Source organism: Geotrypetes seraphini, chromosome 3, assembly GCF_902459505.1.
Source record: "Geotrypetes seraphini chromosome 3, aGeoSer1.1, whole genome shotgun sequence".
NCBI lineage: Eukaryota > Metazoa > Chordata > Amphibia > Gymnophiona > Dermophiidae > Geotrypetes > Geotrypetes seraphini.
In genome coordinates this window covers 387,896,379-387,918,771 of record NC_047086.1, presented here as the reverse complement: position 1 = coordinate 387,918,771, position 22,393 = coordinate 387,896,379, and the positions used below count along the sequence as shown (strand labels likewise).

The 22,393-nt window shown below is 43.1% G+C and overlaps 1 protein-coding gene across 2 annotated transcripts in view; it reads right to left on the bottom strand.

Annotated features, from left to right (window-relative positions):
• The window catches only part of THADA (THADA armadillo repeat containing), a 538,115-nt gene that overhangs the window by 182,205 nt on the left and 333,517 nt on the right, over positions 1-22,393 (bottom strand). The gene's annotated exons all lie outside the window — the stretch shown is intronic.

Sequence of the window (22,393 nt, the reverse complement as noted above, 5' to 3'; positions counted from 1 at the left end):
CAGGCTATAGCAGTGTTTTGGATGTGCTTAGAAAATGAGTGGTCAGAGTCGAAGGCGACACCAAGGTTGCGAAAGAGGAGACGGGAACAATAATAGTAATATTTATAGATGGAGAACAGAGGGAGAGGAGCAGAAGGTTTAGGAGGAAAGAGGAGCAGCTCAATCTTGGACATGTTTAGCTTCAGATGGCGGCGAGACATTGAAACAGCAATGTCAATCAAACAGGCTGAGACTTTTTCTTGAACTTTAGGTGAAATTTCAGGTGTCGAGAGGTAGATCTGGGAGTCATCAGCAAATAGGTGATACTAGAATCCATGGGAGGAGATCAGGGCACCGAGGGAAGAAGTGTAAAGAGAGAAAAGAAGAAGTCCTATAACAGAACCTTGGGATATGCCAACTGCTAGTGGGATAGCAGCAGAGGAGGATCCACCAATGCCTACACTAAAGGTGCGATGGGAGAGATAGGAGGAAAAACAGGAAAGGACAGATTTGTGGAATCCAAACGAGGACAGCGTATCAAATAGTAAACAGTGATTAACATTTTCAAAGGCAGCAGACAGGTCAAGAAGGATGAGGATTGAATAGAGGCCCTTAGATCTGGCCAGTAACAGGTCGCTGCGGACTTTGGTGAGGGCAGTCTCTGTGGAGTGTAGGGGGCGAAAGCCAGATTATAATAATAATAATAATAATAATTTTATTCTTATATACCGCCATACCCGGCGAGTTCTAGGCGGTTTACATCAGTTAGATTAGGATCAAGAGTCTGTCGATATGAAAGGAAGTCGAAAGCACGCTTGAGTAGCCTGGATATGAATAGAAGAAGGGAGACAGGGTGATAGCTGGATGGGCAGATTGGGTCCAGTGAGGGTTTTTTTTTTTGAGAAGTGGCTTAACCACCACATCAGAGACAGTTGCAGTGAAAATGGATAGGTTGAGGATATGACAGATGGGAGGGATAACAGTATGTCTCAAAACGTCCTGAAACCTCAATATGTAACCTGTAACCAGCTTTCTTCCAATGTAATGTAATCTCCTGAAAATGTCCAGCTATCTTTTAATGTAATCCGCTTAGAACCGCAAGGTACAGGCGGAATAGAAATCACTAATGTAATGTATGTGAGATGGGGTCAAGTAAAGGGGTGGGAATAGGGTCTGAGGAGCATGTAGTAGGCTTGGCTGAGGACAGAAGTTCTGCGGTTGTGATGTATTAATACCAAAGAGAGGAATTTCAGCCATTTTACTAAAAAAGTCCTTAGTATGTGGGAAAGACTCGTGTAAGTGCACGCTAAAGCCACTTCTTCACTGCTGTTTGGTAAAACGGTTCCTCAGACTTTTCGCATAATGCCCTTTTGGGTGGCATCTAATTGTTATTAAGCTCCTAGGTTTTGTAGGCGACTCACTTTTAAGAGGTTTGGAGCAGGCTGAACCCATTAAATGTAGGGGGTGCTTCTGTAATTCCTCTTGAAGAGAGACAGTAAGTTTTTATAGCCTTCCACACACTGCCCAGAGTTGCGTTCCAGTTTTTAACTAAAGAGCCAATACTGTAGGAACGCATATTAAAAATTAACATCATGATTTAAAATCAATAAAACAGAGGTTACACAAAAAGCCAATAATGTCATCTAAAGTTTTACATCTGGGAAAAATATTAGATTACTAGAAGGTTTACAACAAATAAAAAGTGAATGAGTAAAACAGAAAGAGCTCGACTGAAAAACAAACAGTATATTATCATTTATTTTGGAGAAGCAAAATAATTGCTAAAGTAATTTAAATGTTACAGTACAAGCCTTAAAACTTTGTTATAACATACACCGAATGAGTTACAGAGCCCCACGGACTGAAAATAATCATAACAAAGCCTTCCCCTAGGGTGCTTTGCAGATTTTATAAGAAATGAATTTCTGAAACAATCATGCACTTCCTATATCTCCATTAAAACTGTGAAATTAAAAAGGTCATTTCACAGTTTTAATGGAGATACAGACAGTATGGCAAAGGGGAAGAAAGAAAAACTATATAAATCAGAAAGCATAGAAGGTAGTTACACTTCTCCCTCCCTATTCGCGGGGGTTAGAGGCAGAGTCAGCCTGCGAATAGGGAAAATTTGCGAATAACTTTTGGGCCGGCTCTGACCTTACTTGGTGGTCTAGTGGTGACGCAGGGCAGGAGTGGTCTTTCTACACTCCTGTCCCGGGCAGAGCCATGCTGTGAGTTCCTGTTGTAGTCTCACAAGACTACAACAGGAACTCCTGTAAGCATGTGTATGTGCAAAGGTATATGTTAAGCAAAAATAGTAAAGACAAAGATGGTCTACCCATGGTGATGTGTGGATGAGGAGGGGTATATATGCAGAGAGCAAAGGATCTGCGCATGGGAACAACTATGGTGATGTAGCTATGGAAACACATTAGGTCAAACATCATGGCTAAGTTCCATATTCAATTGCAGGATATTTCCGGTGACTGGCACTGAATATCCTTTTTTTTTGGGGGGGGGGGAGGGGCTGCTGTTAACTTAACAGGCTGAGTCAACAGTCAGCATTGGCTGGTTAAGTTAACAGCGGCCACAGATAGGCCTGCTATTTACACAGCCTGATTTGGCTGCTAAACTTAAGCAAGTGCTTGAATATTCATGACTAGCTGGCTAAATTGCCTGACATAGGCAGCTAGCCACTAACCGTGAATATTCAGCAGAGACAGCCAGCTATCTCCTGTTGAATATTAGCGGTGAGGAGTGGCCTAGCGGTACAGCTACCGCCTCTGCACCCAGAGGTTGTGGGATCAAATCCAAATTCTGCATCTGTTCTTAATCAGAAGCAGTAGCAATGGGATTTGAATTAGGTATCCCTGGATGTCAAGCCCGGCACTCCTGAGTGGAGTTCCTTGGCCTGATCTCTAAGGAGGGTGTCTACAAACTCCATAAACACTGAACACAATGTTCTGCAAATACATGCCCCATGAAGAACTGATAGGATGCTATGGGGTCAAAGGCATAGCATTCTGAAACAATCTCTTTCCAAAAGATTACAAGCCTGAGTATCCCTCCCCGGGAGCACTGAGGAATGAGTCTTGAACTTTTGCTCTTTGGAGTAGATTAGACCACCACAGAATGGTGAGAAAGCTGCTGCTTTTCAAATCCCAGATACTTTCGGATTCTATACACCAGAGTCAACCTTCTCATTAATAAGAGATACAAAGAGGTGGATCTAGCACATTCTCATCTGTACATCTTTCGGGATTTTGTGAACAGGTACTCACACAGCTTCCTTAGGGATGTCAAGGAATTAGAGATGTTCAATGCTTCTCCATGCTCTGAATGGGATAACCTGAGCTATTTCTAATCTAAACTGCTATTTCTGCGTCGCACATACCTCAGCAGACTGAAGGCGACTTACAAAGAGAGAGGAATGGAGAGGGAAGGGGAGAGAAAGGGGAGGAGAAAAAGGGGAATATTTGGGCAGGGGGAGATCTGAGAAATTCAAGTGTCAAAGAGGTTGGTTTTCATTTTTTTCCGGAATGTGGTGTAGTTGGGTTCTGTTCTGGTCGTTTTAGTGAGGCCATTCCAGGTTTTCACTCCTAGGAAGAATGGAGTGAAAGATTCACTTGTATTGGAGATTCTTTGTTGCGGGAAGTTTTAGTAGTATCCTGTTAAGGGTTCTGTGGGAGGTAGACCATACCTTTGAGAAGAATTGGATGAGTGGAGCTTCTGAGTTTCCGTGAATTATTTGGTATAAAATGCATGAACTTTTAAATTTTATTCATGATGGGATGGGTAACCAGTGTAGTTGCCTGATGAAGGCTGATATCGAATCATATTTTTTCAGGTTGAAAATTAGTCTTACAGCTGTGTTTTGTATTGTTGCATTTTATGGATCGCTGCACTATTGATTCCCAAGTAGGTGGAGTTACAGTAGTCCAGCTGTGGTAGGATCATCGATTGCACAATCAGAACAAAGTGATGTTGATGAAAGTATGTTCTGATGAGCCTTAGTTGCTTCATGGTGAAGAGGGATTTTTTAAAAATATTAGAGATTTGAGCTGCCATGGTTAGTGTGGAATCAAGAATGCAGCCTAGGATTTTGGAGGTTTTATCGACAGCAAGGGTTTGGCCCGAACAGAGAGTGATGCTTATCGGTGATGTCTGTTGGGCTGTGTGGAAGTATAAGATTTTAGTTTTGGTTTGATTTAGTTTTAGCTTATTGATTGTTGCCCAATTTTGGATTCTTTCAATGTTGAGTGAGACTTTGTTGGTGGCATCTGATTGGTTGTTGGTTATGGGGATGAGGAGCAGAATGTCATCTGCATAGGACATTATGCTTTCATCATCAAATTTGATGTTTCCGAGGGAGCTCATGAAGAGGTTAAACAGGATGAATGAAAGAGAGCTCATCCGGTGTGGAATTGCATCTTTCTTGTGATGAAGAGGAAGACCAGTTGATCTCCACTCCAAGAAGATTCCTGGTTCTTCCTCAAGCTCCCAGGAATGTTCCAATTCAGACTTACAGAAGAATTCAGCTGGTTGTCTGAGTTTCTGCTTGTCCCACATTTCTGACATACTTCTGAGATATTTGAGGATTACCAAATCTAGATTGTTGGATCCATTGAGGTTGATGCACCTTTTCCAGCGGCACAGAGGATATGCAGTCCTTGAAAGGACAGTTTGAGGATACCAGTGACCTTGGTGTCTTAGCGCCACACCTCATTGGGGAGTAATGCCAAGTTACTTTGGCTGCCATCCAATGTCCTGCATCACACTCTCTTTGTATTTATAAAGTTAAGGCTTAATAGTTCCTTTTCTTTGGGCTCTACTGATGCTTGATATTAAGAGTGACCGAAAACTCTTGATATCAATGTATCTCCAGCATCTAATGCAGTTCCTGAACTTGTGGAGACTAATGTTTCTGATGCTGATGCCCTCTCACTCTTGAGTCTCCTTTCAATTGAAAGAGACTTACCTCATGTGTATTTATGCCACATAGGTATTTAAATGTCTCATTATCATTAACGTGTGGAGTTTTCTATGCCGATGAGAAGTAAAAATTGACCAGCTTATAATCAGTTTTGATTCTGTCAAAGTTTCCAGTGTTTAGGCTTTTTCTCCACAATTTTCAGTTTAATAGTTCTCTGTTTTGGACACGCATTTTACCACTGGCTGGTGACATACTTTATACTTATTTAATTTAAATGTCTTATCGTATCTCTCCTCTCCTGCTTTTCCCCTAAAGTATACAAATTGAGATCTTTAAGTCTGTTCCCGTATGCTTTATAACTTAAGACCATCAACCATTTTAGTTGCCTTTCTCTGGACTGACTCCAACTTGTTTATAACTTTTTGAAAGTGCAGTCTCCATAATTATACACAATATTCTAAATGAGGTCTCAACAGAGTCTTATACAGGGACATAAGTGCCTCCTTTTTCCTACTGGCCATTCCTCTCCCTAGCATTCATCTAGCTTTTCCATCGCCTTTTCAACCAGATTGGCTATCTTAAGATCATCACATACTATCACACCCAAGTCCCACTCCTCTTTCATGCACAAAGGTTCTTCACCCCCTTAACTGTACCATTCCCTTAGGCTTTTGCAGCCCAAATGCATGACCTTGCATTTCTTAGCATTAAGTCTTAGCTGCCAAATTTCAGACCATTCTTCAGGCTTCACTAGGTCCTTCCTCATGTTTTCCACATCATCAGGGGTGTCTGCTCTATTGCAGATTTTGCTATCATCCGGAAAGAGGCAAATCTTACCAGTCAACCATTCAGCAACATCACTTACAAAAATGTTAAAAAGAAAAGGCCCAAGGACTGAATCTAGAGGGACACCACTGTAACATCCCTTTCCTTAGAGTGATCTCCATTGATCACTACCTTCTGTTGCCTTCCAATTACTTAGCTCCTCACCCAGTCCGTCACTTTGAGGCCCATACTGAGGGCACTCAGTATATTTGCTAAAATCTAAATACACCACATCTAACGCTCTCCCTCTATCCATGCCTCTGGTCACCCAGACAAAGAAACTGATCAGATTTGTTTGACAAGACCTGCCTCTAGCGAATCCATGTTGCCGCAGGTCCTGTAATCCACTGGATTCCAAAAATATCACTAGTCTCTGTTTTAAAAGTCAGACTTCCTGGCCTACTTCTTCCTTACTTCCACTTTTGTGGAGAGGGACCACATCGGCCCTTCTCCAGTCCTTCAGTACACTCGACTCTAGATAAATTCTTTTTAATAACAAAATGCAACTTGCTTAATAACACTAATCATAATTTGAGTTTGGTATCAACAAAGACTTCTTGATCCCCTCTCCCATTTAAATGCTCATTTTAATATTTCATTTTGTAGCAGGCTGTCAGATCAAAGCAACCAACACATTTACATGGAATGCCTTCACATTTCCATAGCTGCTAGCAAACAGTAGATCGGCTCACAGTTAAAAAGAACTGTGTCGTTGACCTGAAACTCCATAGAACCAAACAGATATCCAAAAGCAACATTACACACACTAGTAAGAAGTCACGGTTGCAAGCTGTAAGCCAGAAATCGTTTGTGCAGATGTGGCTACCAAGCTATGTGTCAATTAGCATTACTCATAGTATGTAGTCAATGAAAACTTGCCTCTTCTTCCAATAAATGTCTATCCTTTAATTCTGTGCCAACATTTTGAGATCCAAAACAAGCGTACTGTGCCTGCTGTACTTGGTGGTTGACTTTACTATAAAAGGTGAAGGAAACCATGTTAAAATAATATTTGCAAGGCTCCTAACTGAGAAAGCCTAAGATTGATTTCAAGTGAAATAAGGCAGCCTTTCTTATAGCTTTAAATCAGAGCTTCGTACAGTAAGAACAGGTGGCATGTTAGGATATGAAACACTGAACCCTAGATGCTGCCATTCCTCGTAATATCAATTTCTGAACCCCCCCCCCCATTCCTTTTGCCATCTCTTATATTCATGTGCTCAAATAACACAGACATTATTCACAGGCTTCTTTAATAAAGCTAAAGGTAGACAACCCTGTACTGTGTTCATACTTCAAGTTTATTTATAGCTAGATATACCAACCATCAAGTGTATCTGGACGGTTTACAATAATAAAAGTTAGAAAAATTTTAAATAGCTTAAAATTTAAAAAAATAAAATGGGGGAGGGTTGGAAGGTGGGGGGGGGGGGGTAAAGACAAGGACCAGGACAAAATTGAGACTGATTAGAGATGGAAGGAGCTGGGGGAGGAAGGAAATTTTAATTACATTGTGTAAATAAAAATAAAAGGGAGGAAAGAGGGAAGGGATAAAGAAGGAGACGGGGATGTCACTTCTTAAGAGCGTTTCTCTGTTTATTAAGTTTTTAATTCTCATTGTCGGGTGCTTAATTGCATTTTTGATAGGCGTCTTTGAAAAGGAATGTTTTAAGGTTTGTTTTAAATTTAGAGAATCTTCACTGCGGAGGTAGGGGTAGCATTACATTCCAGAGCGAAGGCGCGACTACCGAAAAGATGGAGTTTCTAGTATAGTATAGGTCCTTGATTGAAGGGACTGTCAGTAAATTCTGATTAGTAGATCTAAGGGCCCTGTCCCAAGTGATATATTTTCAGAAAATAAAAGAGTTTTATCAGGATATGTGATACAGCAGATTGTGGACTACAATGGACGAACACAAATGTTCAAAATCTACACTATGCATAAAGAACAACTAATTTATATTTCAAAGGACTTTAATGAAGCACAGTTAATCAAGATGGGTGAAACTGGAAAATAATAAATGGCTCCTCATGGAGCGAACACCACGGGACACGGTCTCCCCTGAAAACAGGCAGCTAAATATAGGCCAAATAGTGATGAGTGCTGTTGCTTGAGGAACTGAAATTGCAGGCTTCTTTCAGTCATGGTGCTTGCTGTGGTTTCTATCTATTTATTAACAGGGTGTAGGTTGGATCCTATGATTCTTGCTACTCCAACAGGGGTTTCAAAATGCTGGTAGCTGTGGCAGTGCAGCATTTCCCGTAGTCTATAAAGTCAAACTCCAAAGGTAGCAACTTCTATATTTACTAGTCTTTAAGCCCATTACGTTAACGGGTGCTAGAATAGATGTGTGTGTCTGTCTTTCTTTCTCTCTCTCTCTCCTTGGCCGCTTTCTGTCTGTTTGTCTTTTTTTCTTTCTCTCTCTCTCTCCTTGGCCGCTTTCTGTCTGTTTGTCTTTTTTTCTTTCTCTCTCTCTCTCCTTGGCCGCTTTCTGTCTGTTTGTCTTTTTTTCTTTCTCTCTCTTTCCTCGGCTGTCCACCACCACCCCTTGCCTGCTCCCCCTGTTCAGCAGTAGCCTTTCTCCCTTTCTTTTACCTCCCCCCTCTCCAGCAACATCTCTTCCCTGTTCCCCCTATCCAGCAGTAGGAATCTTAAATATTAACAGGGCAATAACTAAACTCAGCAGTCGGCATTCCTTTTATCCAGGTGTTCTGCACTATGTGAATTAGAAAATGATATGGGAACATATCTGTCCCCGTCACCGCAGCAACTCAATTTCCCCGTCCCGTTCCCGTTAGATTTGTCACTGCCTCTGTCCCATTCCTGGAAGCTCTGCCTTAACCGCAAAAGCCTCTAACACTTATGATTTTAAAGTGTTTGAGGCTTGTGCAGATAAGGACGGAGCTTAGGCATTGGTGGAATGAGGCATTATGACATCACAATCTGAGCTCTAGAATGTTGCTACTTATGATTTTAAAGGGTTTGAGGCTTGTGCAGATGAGGACGGAGCTTAGGCATTGGTGGAATGAGGCATTATGACATCACAATCTGAGCTCTAGAATGTTGATACTTGTGAATTTAGTGTTTGAGGCTTGTGCAGATGAGGACGGAGCTTAGGCATTGGTGGAATGAGGCATTATGACATCACAATCTGAGCTCTAGAATGTTGCTACTTATGATTTTAAAGGGTTTGAGGCTTGTGCAGATGAGGACGGAGCTTAGGCATTGGTGGAATGAGGCATTATGACATCACAATCTGAGCTCTAGAATGTTGATACTTGTGAATTTAGTGTTTGAGGCTTGTGCAGATGAGGACGGAGCTTGCAGGAATGGGCCAGAGACAGGAAAATAACTCACAAGGATGGGATGGGATGGGAAAACTTTGTCCTGTATCATTCTCTAATGTGAATCGCTTCGGGGTGGTCTTGATCAGATGTTTATGAAAATCAGTGACTAGCACCTGTCAGTGGCATTTATTGGGGTAGGAGGTGCTGCTAGCTAGATAAATGCTTTTTAAGCAACAAAAAGCAGAATTAACTGGCACACAACTTAATATAGTAGGGTGTACATCAATAATTGTTGCACTTTCCTACCCCAGCAAAGCAATCTCTTTCTTCAGGACCAGTCAGAAATGGCCGTTGTCTACAGTCATTCACGCCGACAACCTCAAGCTGTCTTCCACGTCGTCATCTGTCCCATATCATTAATCTTCACTGGATTATCATACATATCAGAGTTCTCCCTAGGGCCTTTTAGCAGGGCGGTCCGCCCGGGTAATTTAGATGACCGCCCGGCTATCATCCGCTGTGAATTCTGCTGCTGCTGTCGGTGCTGCTCAACACCAAAAAAACAAAACAAAAACGGCTTGGAGATTTCACGCCTTAGCCCATAGCGAACTTATGCTCCGGGGCTCTAACATATGCATGCCGACTTCCCTTCTGTTCCCTCCGAAACCGGAAGTTATGTCCGGGGTGGGGGGAAGGAAGAGAAGAGAAGGGAAGCTGGCACGCACATGTTAGAGCCCTGAAGCATGAGTTCGCTAAGCGCTAAGGTGGGAGACAGGTCAGTGAAGCTTATAATTTGCTCTTCTTGCTGCCAGGTCCTGCCTACTTTCTGTTTCCGCGAAGGCAGGACCCGGCAGTATTTCCCCAATAGGTCAATCGCAATCTTGGGCCGATCTGCCTTCCTCTCCCCGATGGCAGAATTCACGTCGGGGAGAGGAATGCTGGTTGGCCCGAAGCAGGGAGAGTTTGGGGCGGCGGCAGCTTTGGGGCCTTTTATCCGATGGCGGCAGCTTGGGGCAGCGGCAGTGACTTGGGGGGAGGGCATGGAGAAAGAAAGAAAGAGGGCAGGCAGGGAGACAGAAGGAAAGAAGAGAAACAGAAAAAAGAAAGGGGGCATGAAGAGAGAAAGAAAGAAATGGAGGCAGGGAGAAAGAAAGGGTAGGGAGAGAGGAAGAAAAAGTTGGGGGAGGGAACGAGGTCTGGAGGAGAGGAAGCATACAGGCTGAAAGAAGGGAAGAAAGATTGGATGCACAGTCAGAAGAACAAAGTGCAACTAGAGACTCATGAAATCACCAGACAACAAGGTAGGAAAAATGATTTCATTTTAAATTTAGTGATCAAAATATGTCTGAATTTATATCTGCTGTCTATATTTTACACTATGGTCCCCTTTTACTAAACCGCAATAGAGGTTTTTAGCGCAGGGAGCCTATGAGCGTCGAGAGTAGCGCTGGGCATTCAGCGCAGCTCCCTGCGCTAAAAACTGCTTTCGTGGTTTAGTAAAAAGGGAGGGGGTATATTTGTCTATTTTTGTATGGTTGTTACTGAGGTGACAGTGCATAGAGTCATCTGCTTTGACCTCTTTGAAAAAAACCCGGAATAGGAATGATTATTAACATTATCTTTGTGTACAGTGTGCTTTGTGGGTTTTTAAAAATTTTATTATTGGTAGATCATTTTGACTTGGTCATTTTAAAAGTGGCTCGCAAGCCCAAAAAGTGTGGGCACCCCTGCTCTAGAACATCACTCCTTAGTTTTATCAAGTAGTGCAGTGAGGGACCAGCACTTTACATCTTATCACCTCATTTCTTTTTTCTCCTTATAATAATAATAATAATAACTGTTTATATACCGCAATACCGTGAAGTTCTATGTGGTTTACAAAAGATTACAAGAGGTTCAAAATGAGAGAACTTAAGAGAGAAGAGAGTGAGAATAGGTCAAGAAAACCGTTATTGAGAGAGGTGTGCGGGTCAGTTGTCTAGGTACTTCAGGAATAGATATGTTTTTAGGCGCTTCCTGAATTCCTCGTAAGTGGTGGGCGAAAGTAATTGTTTTAGGTCTTTGCCCCATAATGCTGCTTGATGTGAAAGAAGGTGTTCGTGGTGTTTTTTTAGTTTGCAATCTCTGACTGGGGGGGGTGAAACTAAGTTCAGATGTGAGCTTCTCTTGTGTTTGCATGTACAGCATGGTTCTTTATTCTAAGCAGCTCTGGCACTAACAGTACTACGGGTGCCTTAGGCTACTTTCACTACCACTTACAGTCAGGTTTGGCATTTTATCATGGTTTTGGTTTTTTATTTAGTTTTTCACCAGTATTTTCATTTATTTATTAAAGCAGCCTTTATTAACAGCCCGATGCCCCTCCCCTATCAGTGTGCATTCAATCTACTGCCGACACTTTTTTGGCACTTCTTTCAACAGATCAAATATCATAGCCCCACTGTCGCGTGTTCACCTTTATTCTGCATACGAGTTTATCTCATCAGTGCAGAGACCTTTTTGGTAAGTCCATTTTACTCTCCCTTTTTTACTTTCCCGAGTGCTGTGGTTTCATTCTTTGGTTTTAAAAGAAGCTCATTTGAACAATAATTTAGATCTTTCCCAGGTGTCACTTTTCATCTACCCGGTCGGCTTGTCTTTGAGCTACTATCGGCTTATGTTTTCAAGATACACTCTGTATTATCAGCTGTTCATTTCCCATACGTTTACTTTTGCCCTGTTTAGGTCTATATAGTCTAGGCATACTGTTTCTAACCAGCCATCATTTTAAGTATGTATATGCCCTATTTTAGGGGGGGGGGGGTTAAGTTCTTTTACCATGTTATTTCATTAATTCTGAGTTCGGTGTTACAATATATTGTTCTTGGTTTTTAGTTTACACATTATTTATTCTTTTCTATGACATGTTCGCATCGCAATTTTACTCAAAAGTATAAATAGGTATCCATATTTCCATTCATGTTTCATCACGGTGCTCTGGTTTTGGCTCCAGTATTTGTCACTTCCATCCACAAGGTCTGGCTATCCATTACCGTCTCATATTTTAAAGACTCACTCGTTATAATTAGCGGTGATCCACACGTCTCTTCATAATGGACATGTCCGATTTTAGCATTTGGATCTTAGTACTATGGGTTTGGTCTTTTCTAGTTTCCTTTCTATAGTCTGCTTTCCGTCTGGAGTCTTTTGAGTTTAGAATTACATTTTATGACATATTTTTGTGGTTATAATTGTATGACATGTCTAAATCGGTCAAGTTATCTATTCTTTTTATTATTTTTTGTCCCCTCATACAGTGGCAGACCGCCCCGGGTGCCAGCCCTAGGGGGGTACATAGCCGGCTGGATCCAGAACCTTTCGAGCTGCTCTAAATGGCACCTGCACTTATTCCGAAGCAGAGTCAGCAGCCGTACTGAAGTCAGGAAGGTCCTGCGATGACTGCATTTTCCGCCTCTGCCTCCGGAAGACGTAAGTGACGTCAGAAGGGGTGGACCGACAGCTGCAGTCATTGCGGAACCTTGCTGCAACTCCCTGTGTCTGCCGGCCCACCCCCTCCAACGTCACTTACATCTTCCAGAGGCAGAGGCAACAGAAGCAGTCATCATGGGACCTTGCTGGTTTGGAGGGAGAGAGGAGCATAGAAGGGTGGTGGAGAGAGAAAAAGGGGGTCAGGGTGGTATGGAAGGGTGCTGGAGGGAGAGAAAGGGGGCAGATGCTGATGGAATTGGTGTGCAGGGAAAGGAGAGAGAGACATAAGGGGGAAGGATACTGGATGGAATTGAGTTGGAGGGAAAGTTCAAGTTTCAAGTTCAAGTTTCAAGTTTATTAAACATTTGATGGATCGCCTATTAAAATTGCTAGGCGATGTACATATTCCAGGTAAAAGAAACACAGAAACTAACATATTTATCCATAAAATTACATAAAGTACATACTTGAGATGGGAGGAAAGGAATTAAAAAGTTACAATATTGGGTTCGGTAAAAAAGGTAAACACAAAAGGTAAGGGGTAAAATCCAAAGCACAGTTTAAGAAAAGTCCCTAAAACGAATAAAATTCAAGTGTTAAAAGCGTCATTGAATAAATAGGTTTTTAAAAGTTTTTTAAATGTTACGATGTCGCGTTCGATTCTAATATACTGAGGAAGCGCGTTCCACCATTGTGGTCCCATTACTGTGAACATGTCTGCTCTCCTAGTCCCTATAATTTTCAAGGAGGGTATGGAAAGTAGATTTTGATCGGAAGATCGAAGTGAGCGTTGGGTTTTGTAAGGGATTAGCGATCTAGAAATAAATTGAGGTTCATTAGTTGCTAAAGTTTTAAAAATGAGAAGCATTATTTTAAACGTTATCCTATGGCTGATTGGTAGCCAGTGAGCATCTTTTAGTAATGGGGAAACATGGTCGTATTTTTTCGCATTATATATTAATTTTATGGCCGTGTTCTGTATTAACTGCAGTCTTCTTTTTTCTTTCTGCGTGATATTAATAAGTAGAGCGTTGCAGTAGTCAATTTTTGATATTATTAAAGAGTGAATAAGTATTTTTATTGAAGTAGAACTAAGAAATTTGGCGATTGAGCGAATCTGACGTAACTTAAAGAAACAGTTTTTGACAACAAGTGAAATGTGTTCGTGGTAAATTAAGTTATCATCTAATACTACTCCTAGAATTTTGACCGAGGATACCGGATTAAGCAGGATGTTATTAAGGGTGAACGGTTTTGATAGTGTTATGTCTTTTTTCCAGTTGAATAGCATTGTTTTGGTCTTATTGATATTTAGTGCCAACTTGTTTGAATTAAGCCAATTTTGGATTTGTTCCAGTTTAAGGTTGATAGATGTAATTTCAATGTCATTTTCTGGGTCAAGGGGGTGAATGAGTTGAATGTCGTCTGCGTATGAAAATGGAATGAAGCCTATGGACTGACAGATTCCTAATAGTGGTGAAAGAAAAATGTTAAATAGTAGAGGTGACAAAATGGATCCTTGAGGTATTCCAAATGATGTAGAATAAGAAGTAGAATCTTCATTATTGAATCTGACAAAAGAAGTTCGGTTGTCCAGATAAGAAGTGAACCAGGCGAGAACTCTCTCGTTTATTCCTATTTCTTCGAGCCTTTTTAAGAGCAGATCATGATCGATGGTATCAAAGGCGGCAGAGATGTCTAATGAGAACCGGATGACTGATTTATGGTGGTCTAGATAGTATTGAATGTTTGAGGTTAAACCTATTAAAGAGTATTCTGTATTGTGAAATTTTCTAAATCCTGTTTGATTAGGATGTAGAAAGGGGGTAGATGCTAATGGAAGTGGGGGTAAGGGAGAGGAGAGAGTGAAATGCCAGACCATGGGGGTGTGGGAGAGGGAAGGGAAGAAGAGGAGAGAGAAGCCAGACCATTGGAGGAGGGAAGGGAAAAAGATGGATGCCAGAATAATAGGGGTGAAGGGAGAGATGGAAGTGGAATTCAAGGAGAGAAGATGCCATATAGAAGGGGCAGAGAGAGGGTAGACAGTGGATGAAAGGAAGAGAGTGACAAGACTATGAGGAAAGCAGAAACCAGAGAAGACAATGTAGAAAAAAATTTATATTTATTTATTTTTTGGCTTTAGGGGAGATGCATCGCTGTTTCTGTGGTGTTGCATTGTATGCAGAGTCCAGCTTCTTGGTGGTTCAATTTAACCTTTGTCTACGTTTTTCTATTTTATCCCCCCTTTTACAAAATTGTACAGCGTTTTTTTAGCACCAGCCATGGCGGTAATTGCTCAGAATTCTATGAGAGTTTGAGCTGTTACCACCATGGCTAAAAACTACATTACAGTTTTGTAAAAGGGAGAGGGATTAGTTTGTGATTACATATTCCATACTAGGCATTGGTGTTTTCTGTGTTCTGTGTGTTCAAAAGACATGGTTTTCAGTTAGGATTGACTGTGTAGGATTGATCTGTACTAGTCTAGCTTGTTTAGTTTTACAATGGGTGTATTGATGTAATGCTCACTGCAGTATGTAAGATGCTTTTTTTTCCTAGGTACATTCTTGTGTGATGTGTGGATTGTTACTAAAAATCATGTTTTTCATACAGATGGGTGAATGTCAAAATACGATGGGCCTCGGGTGTGCTAGGTACGCCACTGCCTTCATAGTTTATATCTAATCCACAAGCCTGCTTTTAGGACCTACAGGGTATGTATCCCTCTGATTAATGACAATTTCACTTCTCCTGTTATCTTATCCATTCTTTTTATTATACAACTGCCCAGATAAGCATCATTCTTTGACATGATTGGACCTTGAAAACTAACGGCAACAGTGTTCTCCCACAAAATTTTTTCCAGCCAAGAAAAACATTTGCTGCATTTAGTGTGCCACAAAACACATTTGCTCCGTTTAGAGTGCCGGAGTTAAAAAAAGTTTGAGAGACGCTGCTCTATACCATTTGAAAGCGGGCAAATATCTAATTATTCACTTCTAGAATTGGATACTTCTTAAATTTAATAAAAATATATGGAACAAGTGTCAAACCTTAAGAAAGGCAGTCATATTGAGCATTGGAAAATAACTAATAATAATTAACTAATACAAATTGTACACATTTAGGGCACCTTTTACTAAGCTGCGATAGCAGTTTTACCGTGCGCTTAGCTTGCGCAGAATTGCCGCACGTGCTAGATGCTAACGCCAGCATTGAGCTGGCGTTAGTTCTAGCTGTGTAGCGCGGCAATTCTGCACGCGCTAAAAACGTTATTGCAGCTTAGTAAAAGGAGCCCTTAATTTTCCCCACCCCCAAATTTCCCCGTCCCGCCCCACCCGGCTGGAAAAAATTTCTGGGGAGAACACTGCATATATTATGAAATAAATCCTTGAAGATTTGGAATGTTAAAGTGAAAAAAATTATCTGATTAATCTATAGGAAAGCTCTCCTATACGATTTTCAAGGATTTATTTGCAGGCAGCCGATTCCTCCCAGTGGTGGCTGCGGCGGTCTTCCATGCTGTTTGCCAGCTGCCAGGAAGGGGAGTGAAGAGTCAGCAGCGCATCTGGATTGCGATGAGCCCTGCCTTCGGTCCCGGTCCCGCTAAACCGGCTGGCAATGAAAAAGCCAGATGCCACAGGGACCCTTCCCTCTTGCCAAGTCACTATAGGCTCTGCCGGTTTCAATTCTGCCCCTCAACATCAGGAAGTAACCATGGGTGGGAGGGGGGGGCACGATCAAGACTGGCAGAACCTATAGTGACATGGCAAGAGGGAAGGGCCCCCCACGGCTTCTGGCTTCTTCATTGCCGCGACCGAAGGCAGGGCTCAGCAATCTAGAAGCGCCGCTGACTCCTCACTCCTCCCAGCGACCGGCAAACAGCATAGATGACCACCATGGTTGCCGGCGGGAGGAATCAGCTGCCTGCCTCGCATTTCGTGCCTGCGCAAGACCCGTGACTCCATTCCCCACAGCCAGACCACTGGTAGGTTTAAATTTTGATCTTTTTTGTTGTTAGAGAAGTACTCAAGCGTAGACTCAAATATAAACTGAGACCCCCATTTTTGGGCCACTTATAGTATAAGTATGAAAAAATGAATTTAGAAATATTGTGTCATAATAAATTATTTAAATTAACATGGGGTCCATTGACGAATTTTGTTAACTCTGATTAGTTGGATTATGTCTTTATTTCCTATTTGATTTGCACATCTAGGGAGGGTGGGAGGGAGGAGGGTAATATATTTTGTAGTATTCATTGATCGAATATAAGTGCTGTTTTATGATATTAATTGTATGTATAATTTAATGCACTTTGTTTTTGTTCTCGAATTAGGGTGGGAGGGAGGGGGAAAATATTTTGTAGCATTCTTTGATCGATAGTAAGTGCTGTCTATGAAGTTAATTGTATGTATATTTTAATGCACTGTTCTTGAATTGAAAATTAATAAAGATTTATTAAAAAAAAAAAGGATGAAAACAATGTGATAAGGTAGTGACCAAAGCCAGAGGATTGCTTGACTGCATAGAGGGGGTTATAACCAGCATGAAAAATTTGATAATATTCCTGTACAGGTCTTTGGAGAGATGCTTCTGGGAGGGGAGGAGGGAAAGGAATCTGGAAAGCTGCTGGGCAAGGAAAAAAAAGGGACAGCTGCTACTGGAGAGGGAGAAGAAGAAGGAGAGATGCTGTCCCTTTTTTCCTTGCCCAGCAGCTTCCCAGATTCCTTTCCCTCCTCCCCTCCCAGAAGCATCTCTCCTTCTTCTTCTCCCTCTCCAGTAGCAGCTGTCCCTTTTTTCCTTGCCCAGCAGCTTCCCAGATTCCTTTCCCTCCTCCCCTCCCAGAAGCATCTCTCCTTCTTCTTCTCCCTCTCCATTAGCAGCTGTCCCTTTTTTTTCCTTGCCCAGCAGCTTTCCAGATTCTTTTCCCTCCTCCCCTCCCAGAAGCATCTCTCCTTCTTCTTCTCCCTCTCCAGTAGCAGCTGTCCCTTTTTTTCCTTGCCCAGCAGCTTCCCAGATTCCTTTCCCTCCTCCCCTCCCAGAAGCATCTCTCCTTCTTCTTCTCCCTCTCCAGTAGCAGCTGTCCCTTTTTTCCCCTGCCCAGCAGCTTCCCAGACTCTGATAGTGGTTTTCTCCCCTCCCAGCAGCTCTTCTTACTTCCCAGCGCAGCGATTCACGAAGGCAGCCTCGGGTCCTTTGTTGGGTCGCGCCGCCTCTGAGGAAAGAGGAAGTTGCATCATCAGAGGCAGCCGCGACTCAGCAAAAGCCCCGAGGCTGCCTTCGTTAATCGCTGCGCTGGGAAGTAAAGGAGAGCTGCGGAGAGGGGAGAAAGCCACTGTCTGAGGCTCCCCAATATCTATCCGGCCCTGCGCACGCTTCCGATGCTGATCTTGCCGGCCCTGCGCGGACCGGCAAAAATTTCCTGCGGACCGGCACCGGTCCGTGGACCGGCGGTTGAAGAACTGTACATTAGAGAACCTAAATACTTGTCCTAAGCGTTCCTGAATTGCTGAAAACAACTTTATGGGATCCACAGAACAGGTCTGAGAAGCCTTGTTATAAAGCCAGTAAATCTGAGGATTTACTGGCAGATCAGGTTTTCAAACTGCACCCCTTCCCCCTCCCCAATTAAAAACAAACAAACCAACCAAAGAGCCAGAGAATTCTAAGCAAAAACAACAAGTTCCAAAAAAGCTCTCAAAACAAAACTGCGGCTGATTTTTTTCCCCATGATTTCCTGTGTTTGCGAGACAGTAAATGCATCAATGTATTGCAAGGATAAGCATGAAATCAAAACGGATTACTCTGACTGGGCCCATTTCTTCTGCTGTTTAACAAAACCTATTTATCTGAATGCCTCTTGCATTATGGAGGTCTGGCTGTTATACCATGGGGACACCTGCTTTCCTGCTCTCCATTTTGCTAAGCTTTGGAAGTAAAGATGCAGAATGGCTCCAGAAGCTTCTATTTACAGTAGAATCCCGGTTAACCAATACGCAAGCAACCGACACTCTCATCCAATCTGAAAAAAAAAAGTTCTCCCTCCAGCCCCTGCAGTAGTGGTCACTGACCCTGACTCGCCAACCTCTTCTTCCTCCCTCCAGCCCCTCAAGCAGCAGTGGCAGCTGGTTCTGACTCGCCAACCTCCGTCCCACCCTCCCCCCTCCAGTTCCGAAGCAGCAGAGGCAGCACTGTAAACAGGCTGCTCGAAGCCAGCCCCGGCAGAGCATTTCCTCTGCTATGTCACTTCTGACAAGGGGGAGGGGCTGGAGGGAGGGACAAAGGGGGTTTGGCAGGTCAGAACCTCTGCTGAATGGCTGCCGCTGCTGTTCTGGGAGAGCTGCAGGGAAGTGAGGGGATCCAGGAGGCCAGACCCGCTCAGAGAGAGGGAGGGCAGGTGGACCATTAGTGTGTGTGGGGGGAGGAAGGGACATGGATGCTGGACCTGCAGGGTGAAGGCCAGGGAAGGGGAGATGGATGGATGTTGGACCCATAAGTGGGGGGGAGGAGAGAGAAAGGGACCCAGACCAGAAAGGAGGGCAGGAAGAGAGAAACAGATGCTGGACCTATAAGTGGGGGTGGGGGGAATGCTAGAGAGAGGAAGAGAGTGAGGCTTAGAACAGAAAGCTGAGGTGTAGAGTTACCGGACGTTTTGGAAAACCCTGAACATGTCCTGTTTTTAGAGGATCCCGGATGGACTTTCTAAAACCCGGAAGTTTGTCCAGGTTTTGGAAAGCTTCGAGCTATGTCCGTGTTTGGATGGCCTTCAGCAAGCATGCGGGATGACGTCACACGCATCCGCGCATGCTGGAGGCCCTCCAAATTTGGCTTGGAGGTCGGGAAAGAGAGGCGTGGCTTTTTGGGGATGGGGCTAGAGGTAGAACAGGGTGGGGCTGGAAGCGGAACAAGGCAGGACTGGGGGCAGAACGGGGCAGGGCCATGCATCTGGGTTTGTCCGTCTTTAAATCTGGTAATCCCAGTGAGGTGGGGAGATAAAACTATTTTTATAGTAACTCTCAAGCAACCAGAAACTACAGTTATCCGGCATCTGCCAATTCCCATGGGGGCCGGATAACTGAGAGTTTACTGCATAAACACGAATGAAGTACAGATCAACTTCTGGAATGGCAATAAAATAATATTTCCTTTGCATATATATGTCCAACCCTAACATTATAGATCCCTCTTGGTAACTGGCTGGACACAAAATAAGGTAATGGTGCATATTCACGTCCACTAACTCTGGCTGAGAATATGTTTCACGCTTCCACCCCCAAAACCAGAATAAAACATTTGTTTTCTGTGGTGGCATTGGATTATATCCATACTCAGTCCTGTGCCTGGTATCTTTCGCTGAAAGAATCCCCCCAAGGTCACAGTTAATTTTTACCATATCTGAAACATTTTAGTTTTAGTTACATTTCTTTCTTTCCGTCGGTGACCTCCACACTCTTGAACATTTCCATGCCATCTCAAGATTAAATTGCTATGAACCAGCTTGGTGTCAGCGCAGGTGCAGAGCCCTGGGTTTGGTTTCTGGTTTAGATCTTCTATTCCCTGAGCTGCCCAGAGCTGGGGATGCTAAGGAAACAACATTCACAGTCCCTGCATAACGTCAATACTTAGTGGACAGATTTAGGGACACAACTGCAGGGTTCTTGAGTGCGCTCTGGTGTGAGGTTTCACTGATGGTCTGCAGAGGGCTCATCGCCTGGAAATCTTGCCTGAATGAACCTCTGACCCTCGGCCTGCAGCTCTCAGCAGACTGTAATTAACATAACAAAATTTCTTATATACACCAGCTTTCCTCGTGGTTCTGTGCGGTTAACAAAAATTTAAACACAATTAATTAAAATATTTACCAAATAGATCAGTCTTCATAAATTTTCTAAATGACAAATAAGAAGTAGAGATAGAAAGACACATGCTAATTTGTTTATCCCATAATGCGGCCTGATGCGCTAAGATCTTCTAAAGAAGCGTTTATATACACATCCTAAAGAGCCGAAGATCACGTAAATCATGGCTGCCCAATTCCGGTCCTCGAGATCTGCTGGCAGGCCAGGTTTTCAGGATATCCACAATGAATATGCATGAGAGAGATTTGCATACCAAGAAGGCAGTGCAGGCAAATCTCTCTCATGCATATTCATTGTGGATATCCTGAAAACCTGGCCTGCCAGTAGATCTTGAGGACAGCTCTGACGTAGAGGTTTTCTATTGGCAAATTTAAAATGATCCATAAGATAACTGGGTAATAACCTACTGAGAGCCTTGAAACAGATACAGCCGAAACTGTCATACTGGCTGCTACTTCCTCAGTGGCCATTTTCTTTTCGCCTGCCTTTGACCTTTTTTCACCTCTACAGTGCCATCTAGTGTTTCAGTTTGCTTGTTGCATTCACAATCATATTTCTTCTTTGTGAGGTGCTCTCAGTCTAGTACTAGCTGGGGCTCTAGCTTAGTTCCTCTGTTGAATCTTCTCAGCTAGTGCTCTTGTGCTTCTTTCCTAGTTGCCTTAGTATCTAGTATTCTAATCCAGGAGCTAAGTCCATGTGGCTGCTTGTCCCAGAGATCTCAACTTGAAGGGAAGGCAGCACCACCCAAACCCACCTCCAATCTAACCCAGATCTGGGATGCCACGTCTGATGAATATTCTGTAGCTCTGATTCCCCTTGCTGACAAAAACTGTTGCACCTGGTGCATGGTTAATGTGACCATTTATTTTTTTCCTCAAAACGGGACATCTACTAATTTTCAGTCCCGCCCCCAATCCTGCTCTAGCCCTGCCCCCAATTTCTTCCATTCATTTTTCATGTACACACAATATCTTATTAATTCATAATGGTAACCATAAAATAAAAAAAATTTAAAAAACCCACAAAGCACACTCTATGCAGAGAAAATGTTATTATTTATATTCGGGGGGTTTTCCAAAGTGGTCAAGATAGATGACTTTAAAATATGCAATGTCACCTCAGTAACAACTATAGAAAAACAGACAAATGTAGTACAAAATATAGACAGCAGATATAAATTCTCAAAACTGACACAATTTGATCACTAAATTGAAAATAAAATCATTTTTCCTACCTTTGTTGTCTGGTGAGTCTCTGGTTGCACTTCCTTCCGACTGTGCATCCTTTCCTTCTTTCTTTCTCTTTCCCTGCTTCCCCCGCACGCCACCGCAGATTTCTCCTTATGTTATTAAGTGAGCCAAGTGTAGAACATCACTGATGAAGTTGGTTCTTAGGCTTGGGTGGAATAAGGTATTATGACATTACAATCTAAGCTCTGGAATGTTGCTACTATTTGGGTTTCTGTCAGGTTCTTGTGACTTGGATTGGCCACTGTGGAAACAGGATACTGGGCTAGATGGACCATTGGACTGACCCAGTATGGCTATTCTTAGGCTCTTATTTCATGTTTGGGAGAAGTCAGCCCTTACAATGGGAGAATTCTGCACATAAAAATGGCACCTGCTCTAGAAAGGAAAGCAGATGGCTATTTTCTTTTATAGATAACTAGTCTTTAAGCCCTTTACATTAACGGGTGCTAGAGATTCCTCGGCTTCCTCCCCCTCCCTTTCCCCTTCCTGTCAACCCCCTTGTTTCCCTTTGCACAGTCTCCCTGCTTCATCCGCTCCTTCTCCTGCGCGGGCCACCGGAGCAGAGAGGACTGGGCAGAGGGGGCTGCCAGCCGGGGCCGGCGGAGAGGAGCTAGGCAGCTGGAGGAGTAGCAGCAGCCGCTGCCGACTGCAGCCTCCGTCCCGCCTTCGCCTCCCTGGATTTGCTAGAGCGGCCTGCAAGGTTCGCTACAGTGGCTGGCGAACCTCAGCAGGCCGCTTTGAAGAGGACCGGCAGTGGGAGGGAGGAGTCGCTGGCACACGCGCTAGCG